The sequence below is a fragment of the Mustela erminea genome, chromosome 10 (genome assembly GCF_009829155.1).
Source record: "Mustela erminea isolate mMusErm1 chromosome 10, mMusErm1.Pri, whole genome shotgun sequence".
Taxonomy (NCBI): domain Eukaryota; kingdom Metazoa; phylum Chordata; class Mammalia; order Carnivora; family Mustelidae; genus Mustela; species Mustela erminea.
The window spans coordinates 63,710,273-63,729,898 of NC_045623.1; the positions used below are offsets into that span (position 1 = coordinate 63,710,273).

At 44.9% G+C, this 19,626-nt stretch overlaps 1 protein-coding gene across 7 annotated transcripts in view; it reads left to right on the forward strand.

The window, feature by feature from the left end:
- DAB1 (DAB adaptor protein 1) overlaps window positions 1-19,626 on the forward strand; it is a 1,141,681-nt gene that overhangs the window by 847,727 nt on the left and 274,328 nt on the right. The window lies entirely within an intron of this gene.

Below are 19,626 nucleotides of genomic sequence, written 5' to 3' on the forward strand. Positions count from 1 at the left end.
CCTGCTGAGCAGAGAGCCCGATGCGGGGCTCGATCCTAGGACTCTGGGACCATGACCTGAGGCATGAGGCTTAACCCACTGAGCCACCCAGGCGCCCCTATTTAGCTTTATTTTAATGGAGAATCATAGCTCTCAGTTGCTGAGGAACTAGTGTGATCCAGGGACTTCACATACTTTTTTTTTCTGTAATAATAACACAACAAGATAATGTTATCATTCACATTTCAGAGATGAGGCATTTAGGCGGTGAGGTGAGAGGTGAAGTGTCAGTGAAGCCCGGAATTCAGCTTGGAAGTTAACCTCACCTCAGTGGTCTCTGTGGAAGTTAACCTCACCTCAGTGGTCTCTGTGGAAGTTAACCTCACCTCAGTGGTCTCTGTGGAAGTTAACCTCACCTCAGTGGTCTCTGTGGAAGTTAACCTCACCTCAGTGGTCTCTGTGGTTTTTGTCCTCCTCCTCCTCCTCCTCCTCCTCATCACACTATGGCTGGCACTATTTTGCAGTCAACTGGGAAGAAAGTTGGAAAGATGCATAAGCACAGACAACATACCAGCACGGTCAGGATCCAGTAATTGGCTTGAGCTGAGGTGTCGGCTGGTGATCCTCGCCCGGGTATAGATGCTGTCGTAGAGAAACCGTGTGAGCGGTCCAGGGAGAAAAGCAACCAGAAAATGTTAGCTTCTGATGAGTTAAACTGAGTCTTGATTTATTGGGGGCAAGGTCCAGTGCCATAAACGTGCTGTTCAGCATAACTGATCTCCCTTCCTCTCCTTCAGGGGGCCTGGAAGCAGGAAGCCTTCCCTTTGAGAAGGGGTCCCCTGTCATTCTGAGATACTTACAGAGAGTTTGAGGTCTTTCTGTCTCTGTCTCTTTCTTTCTCTCTTTTTTTTTCCTCTTAAAAGTTTGACTCTCTAAGTCTGGGAGATTTGATGACCTAGATGGCTGCCTCAGTTTCCTTGCAGGATCATACCTCTGGAACCCAGACTCACTAAGAGAAGCCAGACAGCTGTAATCTCAGCACCCTTGTGTTGGGGAGCGTGCCTATGTGGACTGCCCAATTGTTAGGTGGGAGAGAGCACTTTGTTCCACTGTCCCGTGAAACACACTGTGTCATTAGGACAACCACAGCCATCACAAGGCCATGTGGCCCTTCCCATACCGCTTTTTACTTCTAGCCATCGATTTCCTGGGGCCATACCACAAGCAGCTCAGCATTATAAGGCCTTTGGAATCCCAACGACCTGTGTTCAAATCCTGCTTATAGCACTGCCTGTGTTTTCCTGAGCAAGACTTACCTCTTGCATTGGTTTTTGTCTGTAACATGGAGCTAGAAGTATTAAACCCCTGTGGTTGTTGGGTGGAGGAAGACTGATGCATGAGAATCCAGCATTTTGAAATCATCTCAAGGGATGATTAGGGAGTAGGATTAGTAGGGTAGTGAGATGAGATTATTATTGTTCTAATTTGCAAATGGGGAAGTGGAGCCTCACAGAAGTTTCAGTTCTCCCAGGGTTGCAGGGCTAGTGACCAACGAAGCCAGTTCTGAAAAACCAAGCCTTCTGGGGGCGCCTGGGTGGCTCAGTGGGTTAAAGCCTCTGCCTTCGGCTCAGGTCATGGTCCCAGGGTCCTGGGATCAAGCCCCACATCAGGCTCTCTGCTTGGCGGGGAGCCTGCTTCCTCCTCTCTCTCTGTCTGCCTCTCTACCTACTTGTGATCTCTATCTCTGTCAAATAAAGAAATAACATCTTAAAAACAAAAACAAAAACAAACAAAACAAAACAAAAGAACCACCCCCCCACCCAAGCCTTCTGGGCAGAGTTACTGCTAGATTGTCGTCTCCTTAAGAGCAAAGACCCTGTGGTTCTGTTTCCATGGTCTGGCTCTGACCTCCGGCTCTTTCCCTTCCCCTCTGTTCCGTGCTAGCCACCTTACTGCTCTTGGAAAATACTCATTTCTGCCTCAGGGATTTGGGGCTTGCTGTTCCTGCCCGAAGTGTTCTTTCCCCAGATCACTATCTGCATGACATGCACCTTTACCTTCTAAGTTATGCCGTATAATCTCCATCAAGATATTCCTTTGACTACTCATTTAAAAAACATCTCCCTTTCCAGCACTTCTCATTCCTCTCTCCGTACTTACTTTTCTTCATTGCATTTCCCAACATCTGACTTACTCTATACTTACTCCTTTTATGGTCTGCCTTCTTCCCCCTAGGACAAAAGCTAGAACCTCAGGACCGAACAATGCATGGCAGACAGCCAGCAGTCAGTAAATGAAAGGACGTGTTGATGGAATGAGTAAAGAAATGCATTTGGAGGAGAGGGGGCCAGTGTTTGAATGCCCTTTGCCCCCATGACATTGGTGGCAGAATACTTAACTGCTTCTCCGCATGTGATCGCACTTGCCAAGCCCCTTCTCTGGCAGTCACGGTAACTCTGTAATTGTGATCCCAGCTGTGTACTTTGTCCTTCCTTCTTTGTGGGGTGGCTCTGAGCTTCCACAAGGGCCGGGACAGCTGTCTCCAGGAGCTGTGCTTTGTAACATGACCACAGGGGTAATGTAACATTTAATTTAACTTTTTTTTTTCCCCCGTCTCTGAGTAGAGCTCTTTATTAGAAATTAATTTGCTCAAGTTGTTAGATTTTGTTTGCTTTTATCATGCTGAGATTATTTCCCCTGGGTCGGGGATGGTTCTCTGAGCTCTTTCCCGCCTGTGCCTCGAGTTCTAGGAAAATGCTTTCTAGATGGTCACTCTGAGTAGCTGAGTTTTGGTAAATCATATTGTGAACGGAGGGCTCCTTCTACAGTGTGTGCAGAAGTCTGACCATCTTTTAATCCTTTAAAGGTTCTCTATATGCTTTTTGAAATGTTTCAAAAACAATTTGTTCTTAGAGTAGGAATCCTGTAGAAGTAATGGTGTTAGAAATGATTTAGGAATGGGAGCTATGACAGTGCTTTCTATGTGCTTTCTGTGATATTATGAATGGTGTACACATTGGATCACTGTGTCAGAAATGGACGAGGGGTCTGGTGACCTGGTTAATTGCTCCATATGATTCACTACCTGGATGACATTGGGCAAACCATCCAGTCTCTTTAAGACCTGTTTCTTCACTGCAAAATGAAGACTCCAGGCTATTGGTTGAGGGGATACCCAAGATCCTGTCCAACTTTAAAATTCTAGGCTGAACACTTAAAGACGTTGAACTTAATTTGGATGCGGCTACTTATGGCCACCGGAGTTCTGGTTGCACACCTGTCTTCTCTGGGGCCCTAGTTTCTCGTCTTTAAAGTAATATTCAAGGTTCATATTTACTTTGTGTCTTTCCAAGGTTATTAAGAGAATTTTATTGGGACACATCTTTTTTAGCTGTAAAATCCTATTAGAAGCGACAAACTTTATTATGATTTTATGGCCATGTGCCAACAAAATGGTGGGATCAAAGTGGAAAGATGAAAAGTACTGTACATCATATTGACAGTTTTTAAATTGTGTTTTTAAAATATTGGTTTTACATTTCACCTTTGAATATTTTTTTCCCCCACCTTATGTCTTAAGTTCTTGAACTTGGGGAAGGGATGTAGCTTTCATGAAGTTTTTCAAAGGAGTATTTGATATCCCCATTTTTTATAACTCTATGCTTTTTGGTGGGTGTTTCCACCTGGAATTCCTTGGGGGAAGAGACCCTTTCCTGCTTCCTGTGATCATATATCCCTTCCTCCTCGGATGGTATTAGCAGGTAATATCTAGAGAGTCACAGGTGTTTGGTGAATGACTGCAGTACTAGGTGGTGGCCTTCTGGGAATCACTGGTTAATGGGGACCTAATTAAGACCAGCTCACTTTTTATATCTGATCAAAAATCAGGAGTAATTCATGTATCAATTTGGCTCTTGGAAGCCAATGAATATTAATTCTGTTATCTTTGTCTTGATCTTTGTATCCTTCAAGAATACTCCTAATTTAGGCTGCAAATTCGAATAACCAAAGGCTGAAGGTCATCATTCCTGGGGAAACATATCATGATTAGGATCAGTGACCCCAAAGTCCTTGCTCCTGGTGCTGACGCACAGATACAGAGATTCAGCCGACGGGGAACAGAGGAGAGGTCTAGAGTCAGCACATAGAGTAAGAAGTGTGGTCTTGCCAGCTGGGAACCCCCAGGGGTGGGTTGGGACCCGCTAACATACTACCAACAGAGCTTGCCCTCTCACTATCTCCCCATCCTGGCCCCTACTCCCCTCCCCAAGATACAATTTTAACCCTAGAGCTGGTAATCTATAAGGAAACATAATACAGAATCAGGAGTCAGGTATTTGCAAGATACAAAAAAAGACTTAGCATCCAGAAGACATGGATTCCATCCTCTTTTCCTCCCTTTCTAGCTTGAGAAACCTGTGGCCCATCTCCTCTCCTTGTCCAGCCATGGTAAAGAAGGGATCACAGGCCTACTTACCGGTTTGTTAGGAAGATGAAATGAGTGTGCAGAAAGGAAGGGACCTATGGAACTGTGAGGGTCGTTGGGAAGGAAATGTCAAATGAATGCATGGACAGAAGGGAGACCTGAGGGCAGCCCTCCTAAACAAAGCTGGAAATCCTTTCCTTTGACTGCTGCTGGGTTCTGCTAAGGAGTCTTGTCTTCCCATCAAATGAGCCTGGGAGGTGAGTGTGGAATGGAGGCAGCCCCTTGTTTGGGCCTTAGGCGTCCACCTCCGCACGGAGCTCACACCAGCTCACCATTGCTACCCCAAAGAGAAGGCAAACGGAATTAATGATGAAATGTCAGGAAGGCACTTGAGGGCTTTTAGAATAACTCACATGTTCCATTCACGTAGGGTGGATGTACAGAACTGCCACAGTTGTATTAGTAAGCATTTTGTTGTGTTCATTATTAGTCATAAAGACTTTAACCAGAGTCCATTTAAAAAAATCTTGTTGGATGTGCTTAAGGAAATGAGCATAACAGTTCTTATAAAACTTTGTCTAGGAGAAGGCTACCCAGCATCCTCGTACTTGGCAGGCAGAAATTAATCTAAACTGTTTTCCAAATTTACCAAGTGCTTGACTGAATAGACAAGGAGCCTGGGGGTATTTCTTGTGGGAGTGATGAGTTGTGAATCCCCATATGAGATGTGTGTTAAAAAAAAAAAAAAATGGGTCTGTTTAGAAGAGGGAAGAGAAGCTTCTGAATATATGGCAAAACAGGTTATTTTTAAACTGAGGAAAAATAGGATTGTGGGGATTTCAAAGATTCTGTGATTTTATTTATTTCACGGTTTATTTTTGTGGGACTTTTTTGCATCTCATCCGTATAGCCAGGGCAAGAGGATATGCGAGATAAATAGAAGACCGTCTATGGCCTCCGAGCCTTCGTGCTCATGAAGGGACAAGATACAGGTGGATTACAGAAAGATGACTTACGCGAGGCGGGATGGTTTGGTGGAAACGTGTTGTTCAGAGTCAGGTGGACTTGGGTTCTAAATGGGACCTGGGCCTGGTGTTTCATCAGTTCTCTACCTCAGTTTCCACTGCTACAAAACGGGGATAATGCTCCTTGCCTTCCCAGATTGTAAAGATGAATGAGATGAGGCGTGTACAGCACTTAGCACAGACCACAGCACGCAGTCGGTTCTGTTTCCCTTCCCCTTCCCCCTCCCATGTTCTGCTGCCCCAGGGAGGCAGGAGTTAGGAGGTTCCTGAGGAGTTTTGAAGAATATGGGCTGTGGCAACATTTTTCATGGAGGAGGGGCTCTTCCCTTGCACCTTGCGCTGGCTCTCTTCTGCTGGCCCTTCTAGGGGTCATCCCTGCTCTACTCTCCCTGTCCCTGTCCTTCTTCCTCCAGAAGGCTCACTGTGTGGACAGTATCCACGGGCCGCCTGGCCCCCCGGCCTCCTCTCCCAGTAGCCAGCGCGGAGTCCCAGCAGGAGGCCGAGGGGCAGGAAGGAGGGGAGTGAAGTCTTTATGGTCTGTTCTTTTTGGCATTCTTCTGGCACAGTTGACTGGGGCCTGCTATATCCTAGGCTGAAGGTCAGTGCTCCTTTCAGGGCAACTTTCTCTACCTTCTTTCTGGTTCCAGTCACCTCTCCTTTCTTTCCCCCCGTCAGGCCCAGGAGAAGGGAACAAACAACTCTGTTCTCCTGTCCATAGGCTACTGCAGTGCCCTATAGGGTTTCCTTCAAACACAGCTTACCCTTGTGTTAATGATCTCTTTACTGACTTCTCTGGAATGGTCCTCGGTTTTGACTTGGGCATCGACTGACCAGTGTGGTGTGGGATGCGGGCTGAGCTGGAGGAGGCGAGGAGGTGCGGCATTGCATGACCAAGGCGTGCTCCAGGGTCTGACTCACCTAGTGTGGCTGTAGCCCTTGGTCCGAGTGAGGAGAAGCCCCCGAGCTGGGAGTTTGGGGAGGCATGCCAGACGGGAGCCCGAAGGTCAGGTTACGTCAGCATACTCGATTTCATATCCTAGCAGACAGAGCTTTATTAGGTCATTGTTTCCTGATTCATTTTGACAGGCAGGTATTGCAAAACTAATAGGCATGTAGTATAGGAAATAACAGAAAATTTCCCCTTTTCTCCCAAAGAATTAAATGCACACAAAATCGTGGGATGGGAAGGCAAACAATGTGTAATGACTACGTCCTGTAGTACCAGGCAATTTGTGTACGTTATCTTAATTATTCTGCTCAGCAGCCATTAGGGGTAAGTTTTCCCAGCTTTACAGAGACAGAGTTTGAGGCTTAAACACGTCAAGGGATTTGCCGAAGGTCACACATCTGGGACTTCATGGAGCCGTGATTTGAAAACCCAGGCCAAGTCTGTGAGACTGTGATATTCATGTGTTTTTTTGTTTGTTTTTTGTCTTTGTCACAGTATGAATCATGATGTCTTTAAGGGTTCAGGTGAGAGGTATTGGCGAGTATTTCTCAGGCTCTTCATTATAGGGCCTCCGAGGAAGGAGATGGGCAGCCTTGTCAGGTCACACACAGCAGGGAGGAAGGGATGAGTTTCTCTGCCGTGGCCTCCAAGAGAAGGGCGTAAGAGCTCATAACAGTCCCCATCCTGGCGCTCTCTCAGGACTGGGTTCTCTTCTTGCCTTTGCACAGGACATCCTTCTCCCCTGCCATGGGGCGCCCTCAGTGACTGCTTCTACTGAAGAGGATCTGTTTCCCTCTCTTAATTATATAGATATTTTTCTACTTGGTGGCTTCTGTTCATCTGTACTTGGGCTCGCTCATCCCGGCTGCTCAGTTGTTCCCTTGCTGCCTCCTGGCTTCTCCCTGTGCGTCTTTTCACTCCTGGTCCCATCGCCGCTGGGCAGAATCTGTATTAATGCGATCAGATTCTTGAGAGAGAGAGAATGTGTGTATTATCACCTCTATCTGCTTTGGCTCTACCTCTTCCTGCCACGCCAAGTCGTGGCTGCTCGGTCAGCCGGTGGATCGTCCTTGGCTGAGGAATCGACTCCTGGTGCAGTCAGCTGGGATTTGGAATAGGGAGTGGATATCTTCGGGGCCCATTCCGTTGTCCCCAGTCCGTCCTCTGCCCCCCAGAGGTTCGCATCCAGCCCAGATGCAGGCTACGGGCAGGGTGTCTGCAGGTCTTATTAGTTCACAGGCTCAGATCTCATCAAGACCTCATCTGTTCAAAAGCACAAATTCTTAGGATCTAAATCACCTAAATTATATTCTGATGATTAGGTCATGGGCATCTTGGGGCAGAGGGCATTTTCCCATCTACCCACTGCCCTTACCAATACATGAAGAGCATTTTATGTGGCTTCTGTCACATGGTACCCGCCCTGCATCAGGTGTGTGTATTCTCAGGGTCCTTCCATTTTGCAGTGAATGCATTCAGACTTGGGGGTTCAGTATGGGGCCCAAAGCTAGGGACTAGGGAGTGGGATCATGCTTGGCCCTGAAGATGCTCATACTTCCCAGATGTTGGCGAGCAGTCAGACCACCTGGGGAGATTTTAAGCATCCCAGTGGACAGGTGTCCCCTCACACCAGTTGAGTAAGAGTCCCAGGGTGACAGGCGAGCATCGGTAGTCCCCTAGCCCCTCAGGTGATGCCAGTGTGGGACAAAGTTGGGGAGCCTCTGCTCTGTCCTGCCTCTGACCTTTATAGAGGCTGCTGTACCACAGGGAAGGGTGCACACCATCCGGGAAGCCTTCCCCGTGGGGGGAGTTCGGACTGCCATTCTGAGGAGGATGGAGGGTTTAACAGTGAGGAGAAAATTGCACGGAGAGGAAACAGCTTTCCGTGTTGGTGATTTGCTCAGTATTTGCCAAGTGTGATTGAATTTTTATGTGTCTGTGAGAAGGTTCAAATAAATACATTCACAAATCAGGAAACAAACCCAAAAGAGCTCCTTTGTCAGCGCATCCATCCCTATTTACGGCTTCAGGAAAACATAGCCTCACGGTTAGCACTGTTGTGTGTGCTTTTTGTGAGGGAGATAATTGTGGAAATTGGGTTGCTTCCAGTCAAGTGCAGATCCTTTTGTGGAGAAAATTTGAGCCATCCGTGTATCCCATTTTACGGTAATTGAGATTGAACTAGCAAATCATTAGGAAGCAAAGGAAGATGATGGGCCCTTTTTTTTTCCCCTCAAAAGGAAGGTGGTAAAAATGAGGTGTTTGAGAGAGAGAGAAGAATTAAAATAAGAGATGAGGGAGAGGAGAAAGCACGCCACCCCTCTCTTGGCTCTCTGGGCGGGGAGAAGTTGGCACCTGTTGGCAGCCATGGGAAGGGAAGGGCTGCCCCTGGAGGAGCCCACTGACAGCCCCTGTGAGCCAGACAGCCGGACAGCCGCTGGGATGTACCAGCTTCTGGAGGAGCCCAGCCCCGGGACCACCCAGCAGACCGGGCTGCTCGGGGACATAGTGCACACCCGCTGGGCTCGCCGTTTACAGGTGGCGGGCGCCTGTGCCTGTCTTTCCCCATTGTCAACTCTGAAGTTAATGAAGTGTAGCCTGTGGAAAGGAGAGTAAATAATGGCAGTATATATATAGTTCAGGTAAATCAGCACGTGAAGCTGCCAGATGTGGCGTTTGTTTATTTAAAATCCCCTTCACAGGGAGGGCCTCATTAAATACTTGTCTTTTCTTCCCGCAAGACCCCAGGGAATTGGGGGAGTTCCCCGTTCCTCAAACACGCGGTAGAGGGACCAGGGATGACAGAGGAGGGCTTTTGGTTGGTGATGAGCAAATAAACCGTGTGGCCTGCCTCCCCATTTGGCTAAGGGGGTTAAAGGAAGAAATCGGGTCCTGGCCAAAATGCCCCCGAAGAAGGTGCCCCATTGGGAGGAGTGCTGGGGAAGAGGAGTGAGTGCCACCTGAGGCCAGTGCCTGGCCGTAGGAGGGTGTGGCAGCCGCCAGGCCTTGACGTGTCTCTCAGTAGTGCCAGCGTGGAGCACAGGGGCTGCTGTGCACACAGTAGGTGCAAAGGAAATGTGTGTTGAATTGATTAGATTTCTAGAAACTGTGAATTAATGGCTGTGTGCTGAAGGAATTGGGGTATTTGCTGCTGCTGCTGCTGCTGCTTCCTTTTTCCTGAAGATTCATTTATCTAGAACACACTTGGAAAGGAAATTTGAAGAGCATAAGCTTTTAAACTTACTGGGTCCACTGACGCAGGCTTCCCCGGCTTGCTTCCTTGTTTTCCTGCCTCCAGTCCCGGCATGATTCTTGGGCTAGCATCATCTTGGAAGGATCTGAACAGTGTCAGTCGCTCCCACCAAACCACTATTAGTGGCTACCTGCCACCTGCCTGGTCGTCGCCCCCCATCAATGAATAATTTTTGAAGCCTGCACCCTGTACCAGGGTATGGATTCTTATGCATAAATTTACATACATGTGCTGTTGATCTGCAAATTTAAGTAATAAGCTACCTTCCCCCTTTTTTAAAGATAAAAATAGTTTTCAATAGTTATGGCAGAGTGTGAATTTTTCACTCTAGTGGACTTTCATCAGCACTCCCTGGTCTGCGTGTTCCCTGTTTGAAGTCTGTGGGCCCCACTGGATCCATATTTTCCAGATGAAGAAATTGGGGCTCAGAATGGTTAAGTAGCTCACGTGCCTAATGATATATAGGTGATCAGTGGGAGAATCGGCATGATTTCATCCCAGCCTCTGGGACAGTTTCCTGCTTTAGGTTCTCACCCCTCATATTTTTGTAAAATCAAAGGTGAGAATTTTAGAAGTTGGCTGAACGTGGGGCCCCAAGTAATGAAAACACTAATGGGATTATTTTAGGTTTATACAATTGTTTTTTCTGATACTCTTAAAAGTTGATGTAATGACTTTCCATGGTGCAATAAAAACTTAATGAAACTATGTGATCCATTAGTTAAATGAAATGTTCCTAAGTATACATTGTTGCTGTCACATAAATTCCATTAATATTACTGAAACCTGGTTCTGACTTTTGTTAGCTTTGAATTTGATTTATCAAAGAAACACATTTTGTGTGCCTCCTATCATCCCTTTGCTGAAGGTTGACTGATACCTGAAAAATAACAGTGCTTGCCCTCTGGAACATAAAATTTTATATTCCCCAAAGTGCTTTCACATAACTTTCACGTGTTCCCATTCACTTAATTCCATGAGTCATACACACCACTATCCCATTTTATAGATAAGTAAACTGATAAACCATTTATATTATTAATTTTTTAATTCTAGAAAATTCTAAGAAAAGCCAAACCACCAGATAGCTGTAGAGTAAGATCCTACTTATTTATTTTTCACTTCAGTTAAAAAGCAGAAATCATACTCTATTCATAGAAAATTTAAAATGACTTGGGTCACATTGTTTTGACCCTATTTAAAAGCAATACTACTAAATTATGCTTTTGTATTATACTTACAGCATAAATTAAGGACCACTGAAAATTCCCTGTTCAATTTTTTGTAGAGAGAGTGCTAATGTCCATGACACCACACAGTGTTGTTTTTATGAATATTCCCCTTTCAAAAATTCCCCATTTCTGTTTCGAAGGGAAAAGAAAAGGCTTTATCTGAGCATGGACCTTGTGAAACTCTGAACTGGTCACTGATCACATTTCCTTCTTTGCTCTGGCCTCTAAGAATCCCATAGACAGCTTTTTTTTTTTTTTTTAAATGATGACTTCATTTATTAGCTGGATATGGATATTTAAGCATTTTTAGAAGATTTTTTTTTTGTAATTTTTTTTAAATTTATTTCCAGCATAACAGTATTCATTATTTTTGCACCACACCCCGTGCTCCATGCAATCCGTGCCCTCTATAATACCCACCACCTGGTACCCCAACCTCCCACCCCCCATCCCTTCAAAACCCTCAGATTGTTTTTCAGAGTCCATAGTCTCTCATGGTTCACCTCCCCTTCCAATTTCCCCCAACTCCCTTCTCCACTCTAAGTCCCCATGTCCTCCATGCTATTTGTTATGCTCCACAAATAAGTGAAACCATATGATAATTGACTCTCTCTGCTTGACTTATTTCACTCAGCATAATCTCTTCCAGTCCCGTCCATGTTGCTACAAAAGTTGGGTATTCATCCTTTCTGATGGAGGCATAATACTCTATCCCCAGGGGTACAGGTCTGTGAATCACCAGGTTTACACACTTCACAGCACTCACCAAAGCACATACCCTCCCCAATGTCCATAATCCCACCCCCTTCTCCCAAACCCCCTCCCCCCAGCAACCCTCAGTTTGTTTTGTGAGATTAAAAGTCACTTATGGTTTGTCTCCCTCCCAATCCCATCTTGTTTCATTTATTCTTCTCCTACTAAAGACTGCAAACACCCATAGACAGCTTTATATCCTCTCTTCTGCAACTTGACACATTTTTCTGGGGCTCTATCCTAGTTTCTCCCCTCACCGTCTTTTCCAATTATTTGTTTCCCTTTACTCACTTTTCCTCATTAATTTATTTTGGTCTGTCACAGAGAATGGCTTTCTAGAACGCTTTCTATAAGCTAAAATTCTTTTTGTTTTTTATTTTCTTATAATGGGAAGTAAACATAACCCAACAAGACACAGAAGGAAGATGAGGTTGCAGGCCAAGAGAGGTCTCTGACCTCTGATATTTTGCCCCTTCACACACACTGTCTGGCATAACTGCCTTGAGTGGGTCTACGGTGGGGTGGTTAATTATGAACTTGGGGGCCTTTAGAGTTTTAAAGCCAGTGCATTATTTTTTCTGAAGGGTTTGGTCAAGACAGGGGGTGGCTCTGTGTTTGCTGTGGCGATGGTGGTCTTTCATCAGTAATGAGGGTGCATTCTCCCTGACCAGCCTTCTGCTAACGCTCCTGTAATGTTTGTTCTTCTCATACCTCTAGCAGCTTTTAATAGATGTTGTCTTTGGGTTCCAGCAAAACATTACCCTTTCCTAATTTTATTGTCCCTGAAGAGAACCCATGTGCAGAATGAGCAAATTTTTGCCATCTTCCAGATGGGCTAGATCAGACCAGGTAGGCCTTGACATATGTTTTAAGAAAGGAAAGTTCTGATGGGCTACATCTGTAGCCCCACAGATGGAGAAGAAGAGGATGCCGGGAAGGCGGCGTTGGCCAAATAATGAAAGGAGCTTGCAGTGATCTATCGGGCAGGTAGAGGAAAAGTCTTGGTGGCCAAATTCCTGGCATGGAGGGCAAGTATGAAGAGGATGTCCAGAGCTCGGGAAGAAAAAGGCCTGCTCCAAACAACCTTGGTCCAGAGGCTTCTGCCAAGTCAGGCAGTCTGGGCAGATCTGAGGTGAAGTTGGAATCTCTAATAAGAACTGACAGCCATAAACTAATTTTAACCTCAGCTAGCCTTGGGAATTAGAAAGTATGCCATCTAGGGAGCTGGAATGGGTCTGAACTTAAAAGTGAGGCCAGAACTGGCTTTGTGACATACCTTTGTGTGCCAGGGTCTGAGCTGGGATTTCTAAAAACTTTTTTTTTTTTTAGAATTTAGAAATAACCTCAAAATTACAGGAAAATGTTTAAAAATGATACTTTTAAGAACTGTAAAAACTGCCATACCCTTTCCTTAGATTCAATTATTGCTAAAATTTTATCCTATGGGCTGTATTATTTGTGTATTCTCTGTGGATGTGGATACATACAGACATATGCATGCATGTACATATATAAGTATATGATACATACAAGTGTATGTAAGGTGCACATATCTTCATCCTTTATGCTTCATCCATTACCATAAGAACATTATCAAATTGAATAAATAACACTGATACACTATTTTTACCTAATATGTCATCTATATTCAAATTTGTCCATTGGTCCAGTAATTCCTTTTACAGTATTTCTTTTGCCTCTAGCACAGGATCTTCTAAGGTGTTGCATTGTTATATCTAGGTATTTTCTTTACGGATATTTCCCCAGCTTCCTTTTATCTTTTATTACTGTATTTTTGAAGGATACACTCCCCTCCTCCCCCCTAATTTTTAAATGCATGATGTTACTAGATTCCGGGACAGAATGCTACATGGTAGTGATGTACTCTGCTGAGGGTGTTCCGTCATCTCCATCTGTCCCTGCTTGTTAATGTTCACTTGGAGAACCTAATTGAGGTGTTGTGCAATTTCCCATTGTGTAATCACACATTTTCCCTTTGCAACTATAAGCAATAGGTGGGAAGACACTTGAAGACCAACAGATGTCTTCTCATCTAAAATTTCCCTGGATTTACCACTTATGGATGGTTCCTGCCTAACTAAGCTTCATTCTGATGACTTCAAAATGTTGGCTTTATGCCCCACACCCCCTCTGTATATCCCGGATAGTACCTGTTCTACCCTAAGCAAGACAGCCTTCCCTCCTTCCTCCTCTTATCTGTTATCAGTATTGATTCATGGGTTGTTGGGTCCCCTCCCCCCGTGGTTTATTATTTATTACCATCCTTAAATGACATTGGTGTGTAAATTATTCCAGATTGGGCCAATGACGGCACCTCCGAGATGGCTTCTGTATTCTTGTGACATGCCCCCATCATTTGTGTTTGTCTTGAGCACTTCCTGACTTGCTGGAATAACGAGATATTTCAGGATCATCTTTCACCAGTTCCACCCCAGCTCTGAAATCAGCCAGTTCTCCAAGAACCCCTGGTTCCTTTTACTGGGGAACGGTAGTAAAAAACCAAAATCCAGGTGTTAGGGATCATGTTGTTCCTTGGGTGTCTTGGCTCCTGGACCCGTTCAGTGGACAGAGCTAGGAGATGTGTGCATATAAATGCATGTGTGTGTACATACATAGACAGATGGATTTCATAAATCATGAGTTTGCCGGAAATCTCCCATTTCCAGTCTATCCCCCTCGTATTTTTCCTGGCTTTATCCTTTCCATAATTTAATGTCTCCTCTTTCATCATGAGAACTGGGCTCCCAAGAACATCAAAGAATTTACCCCTTCATTTAACCTGTAGGACATCTAAAATAGTTTTGTAATTTGCCCAAAACAATACCCCCCCCCCGCAAAAAGCCCAATATAAGAAATTTGGGGGTTGTTTGCAGCTCCCCATGCTACAGCCCTGCCGGAGACTGAGTGTAAACGATGAAATTCTGTGTTCATAAATTATTTGGATTAGTTCTTTCTCTCTCACCCCTTTAGAGACTGTTTGTGATGTTAATTTGATACAATTGGATTAATTTGTCTCAGTCCACTTCCAGTCTGAACCTTTCCCTCACTTCCCACCCCTGTGCATTTAATTTAATTTTTTTCAAGTGTGTAGAACAGTGGTCTTCCAAATGGGGGAAATAATGCAAAAAGCTTGACTCAGAAGTATCAGCCTTTGCCACATCCTTCCACCGGTCACCTGGTCATTCCCCTACCCAGATGCCCCTGTGTAGTAAAATGACATCCAGGTGCCCTGCCTTGTTTATCCTGTGTTTCTTTATGTAAAGACAAGCAGATATATGACTCTTTTTTTTTTTTTAAAGATTTTATTTATTTATTTGACAGAGAGAGAGATCACAAGTAGGCAGAGAGGCAGGCAGAGAGAGAGGAGGAAGCAGGCTCCCCACTGAGCGGAGAGCCCGATGCGGGGCTCGATCCCAAGACTCTGGGATCATGACCTGAGCTGAAGGCAGAGGTGTTAACCCACCTCTGGAGCCACCCAGGCGCCCCCAGATATATGACTCTTTAATCTTCCAAATATTACATCCTTGGGAGTAGTCTTTCCATTTTACCGATGAGGAAACAGGCTCTTCATCTGGATGGTTACAAACTCTTGTGCCTTGTTAATAGCCTGTTTGGGGTGCTCTATAGTTTGGACAAAGCGATTAAAATGCCTAAGTCCCCAAACATGCAGGTTGTGGCATGCAGCTTTTAATCCCAAAGTTTGCCATTTGGGAAGACTGCGTTTTCATCTGTGTTTTAAATCCAGGTTATCTTTTTGGACCGGAATTTGCAGTGTTCCTAGCATATATCACGAAGTGACATGCTGGATGTGGGACATGGCTTGGAGGTTTTCTTGTTTTGTTTCTGTTTAATTTAGGTGAAATGTACACAAAATAAAATTAACATTTTCAGCATGTACAATCCAGGGGTATTTATTATGTGTATGATGTTGTGCGACCACTGCCTCTATCTAGTTCCCAAAACTTTTTAGCACCCCCAAAGGAGATCCTGTACCCATGAAGCAGTCCCCTCCCCTCTTCCTTGCTTCTCTTAGTACCTCAAAACCACTGATCTGCTTTCCATCTCTCTATGGAGGTATCTGTTTTGGATCATTCATATAAATGGAATCATACATTGTGTGACCTTTTTGGTTTAACTTCTTTCATTTGGCCCTCCTGTTACCACAGGCCATCCACGTTGTAGCATGTAGCAATACCCCATTCCTTTTTATGGCTAAACAGTATTCCCTTGCATGGACAGACCACATTTTGTTTCTCCACTAGCCAGCTGATGGACATCTGGAAGGCTTGGTGGGGAGGGAAGGTGGGGGAGAAGAGTAGTGTGTATCCTGACCTGTGCTGTGCTACTTAAGAGCCATGTGACCGTGGACCAGCTACCGACCGGCTTCTGCTTTTCTTTATTTGTTAAATGAAAACTGATAGTAAGACCTAACTTTTCAAGTGGTTGAAAGATTGAATAAAAGAAGTTTATAGTAGCATACCTGCCAAATAGCGGGCCAGCCTAAATGCTGGCTGTTGTACAGTAGGATCATATGAGGGGGATGGGTGGGGTGAGAGAAAGCACAAGCTTGTGTTACAGTAGGTATTTTAGTATGTGTTTCTTCTGTTATGTATGCTCAGGCCTTTATGCTGCTGCTGCTGCTGCTGCTGCTGCTGCTGCTGCTTCTTCTTCTTCTTCTTCTTCACTTTTAAGGCCTACATGTTTTCTCTGCTTTGTTGTTTGTTGTTTTTTTTTTTTTGCCCCCCTCCCCAACAAGCCACCCCCACAACCCCTCCCCCCCAAACTCACTGAACACAGGATTTTACATTTAGAAGCAGGGCCCCAGACAGAATGCCTGTAGTGGAATGTTACATAATTCACATTTAGATTTGAAGAGCTCATTATAAAAAACCTGACACACTTCAGGAATATTAAATTACTGCAGATTGTGTGGAGCAAAGAAACATTATTGAAGCATTTCACAATTCTAGGCGAGTCTGAATTTAACTGATAGGGTTTCACAGCTTTTACTGGGGGAAAATGATTTCAGTTGTCACATGGTTCCTGGCCCTTGGGGGACTTTAATCTCTTTAATTACAAAGAAACGAATTTCCTAAATAATTTGGAGTTTCCTCACAGCATTTTCCCAACCTCTGGCTTTTGGAAAATTAAAGGGGATGCCAAGACCTGGGTTGTGGTAGCTTCTCTCCTTACTGCGGCTTCCTTATTGAAGTTTTTATTTGAAATAATGTTGGTTTCCTTTCATTATTGAAATCAGGGTGTTCTTCAGAAATGCACAAGCAATGCTTTATAACACTTGAACACAGTCTCCCAGTTTGTTGAACAAGCAGTGCTGGAGATACCCACGGGATAGGGAGAGGTGCTGTATGGTGCTTTATGAAGTTGAAGGGGAAAACACAGCCCAGTTCCCATCCAGTTTTATGTAGGAGCTTTTTTGTTTTTAAGGATTTTATTTATTTATTTGACAGAGATCACAAGTAGGCAGAGAGGCAGAGAGAGAAGAGGACGCAGGCTCCCTGCTGAGCGGCCAAGCAGAGAGCCTGATGGGGGCTTGATCCCAGGACCCTGGGATCATGACCTGAGCTGAAAGCAGAGGCTTTAACCCACTGAGCCATCCAGGCACCCCTATATGGGAACTTTTAAGAAGGCTTGAAATTAGGTAAAATCTATATATTTCAGCTCATTCTATTATTTGTGTTAGGTACCTACTGTGTGCAAAACCAGCACGATGGAAATATCTTAGATTCTATCTCTTCCTGCAGTGTCTTTACAAAGAAGACTTTACCTGCCTTAGTTTCCTCTTTTGTAAAGGAAGAATAACAGTATGGACCGGAGGTGACGCACTGACACGTGACTTTGAACTATTAACACAGGAAATGATTGGTGCCTTATCTTTTTTAAGCGCTTTCCAGAAGGGGTACCAGGTACTCTTCCAGGCGTGTGACATGTGTGGTCACACTTCATTTCCACAGCGGCTCCCTGTTACCCCCATTACAGAGATAGAGACGCTGAGGCAAGGAGGGGGGTTGAGTAACTTCCTCAATATCATGCTGCGTATCAGTGGCTGAAGCTAGGCAGCTGGCCAAAAAGCGGATTGTAGCATAAGTAAGGAGAAATCCCGTTGAATACAGAGATCAGAAAACCTTTCTGCCTACAAAACTTTGCCCTTGAAGGGTCAGTAGAATGTCAAGGCAGACTCGAGAAGAAAGATTGAAGAGAAAGGTAGCAGTGCAAGTTACAACAGGAGACGTGAGGAGGTACATAGCCTTCTTAGCAGACTTACATTTCCTTTTATTAGTTGGGCTGTTCGTTGCCAGTCTCCGTGCCTTTGCACAGCTGATCCTTCTGCCAGAAACAACTGTTCATTCATTTATTATACATGGACTTACTGAGTGCCTGTTGGTCCTCTCTCTTATCCAGTTGGCGTAAGGATCATTCGTTGAGACCCCACAGTACAGGGCTCCTCCTCTGAGAAGTTTTTGTTTTTTTGTTTTCTTAAGAGTTGACTTATTTATTTGACAGACAGAGATCACAAGTAGGCAGACAGGCAGGCAGAGAGAAGGCTTCCTATTGAGCAGAGAGCCCGATGCGGGGCTCGATCCCAGGACCCTGAGATCATGACTTGAGCTGAAGGCAGAGGCTTTAACCCACTGAGCCACCCAGGTGCCCCACCTCTGAGAAGTTTTAGTGACTCTTCCAAGCAAAGGAGAGTCCTTGCTCCTTTGTGTCCCAGTGTACCTGGTGTCTGCGTGTGTGTGTGTTCCAGTTGTGTGTCCTGCAGTCCCTTACCTGCCTGACATCCTCGTTAGACTGAGCGCCTGTGAGGACAGGAATAAAGAGTCCGCACTCCTAGCCAGGGTGGCTGCACGGTAGCTCTCTCATGACGCGAATGAGCTCACATTTGGGCCTGGCCCGTCGTAGGTTCTTCATCACTGGCGTGGCCATGAGATGATCAGTATTCTTAAAAAATTTAATTATGTCCATGTAGGGCTTTGTGGCTCTGTCATCTCTGTCATCTCCTGTGGGATGTCGTCTTCTGTCAGGGGAGAGGTCGGGAAGTGGGGGTGAGGGCTAGTGGCATGGTGCCGCTAGATGGCACAAGGGTGGCAGGGAAGGTTCCCGTTTTCTGTCTTTGATTTCACGGACCCTGTTCTAGGAAGACAGTTTTCCATTTCCTTAGTTGTAGTTTCCTTTGGTTCCTATCGTTGAGACATCATTCAGGGCCAGCATCATTTCAAAAAAAAAAAAAAATCGCTTTTTAACAAATGAGTAAACCAAGTATCTTTGGCTGAGGTGAGAATTTCCCTATTATCGGGCCTTCCTATAATTTTACTAATTTTATTGTCTTTTTATTTAAGTATAAACGCACAGTGTTCTTTTAGTTTCAAGTGTACAGTGGAGTGACCCAGCTGTTCTCAGGGCTCATCACAGTTAAGTGTACTCTTAATCGCTTTACCTGTTTCACCCAGCGCCCCCGCCCCCCGCCAGCTCCCCTCTGGTAACCCCGGGTTTGTTCTGCATATAGAAGTGTTTGTTTGCCTCTCTTCTTCTTTGTTTTATTTCTTAAATTCCACATATGAGTGAAATCACATGGTGTTTGTCTTTCTCTGACGTAGTTCACTCAGCATTATACCCTCTCTCCATTTGTAACAACACGGACGAATCTAGAATGCACAAAGCCTTCCTGTAGTTTTATGTGGCTTTTACATTAGACCTAGTTAAGCCCTCCTTAGTTGTCATGATTAAGAGGTTTGGTTTACTGTTCTTTTTGAGCAGAAACTGGCATTCAGGGTCTACGTTTCTGGATTCAACCATTCTGGGTCTGTGGGATGAGCTCAGAATGGGCTTGCGCAGTTTAAAGACCCATTTCCAGCAGCTTTATCTTCATTTTCTTTAAAAATGGGATAACTAGGGAAATGTGTATTTTCAACTGAACTCTCCGATGTAACTCTCAGATAGATGGTCACTGGGAAAGATGGTTGACTCGA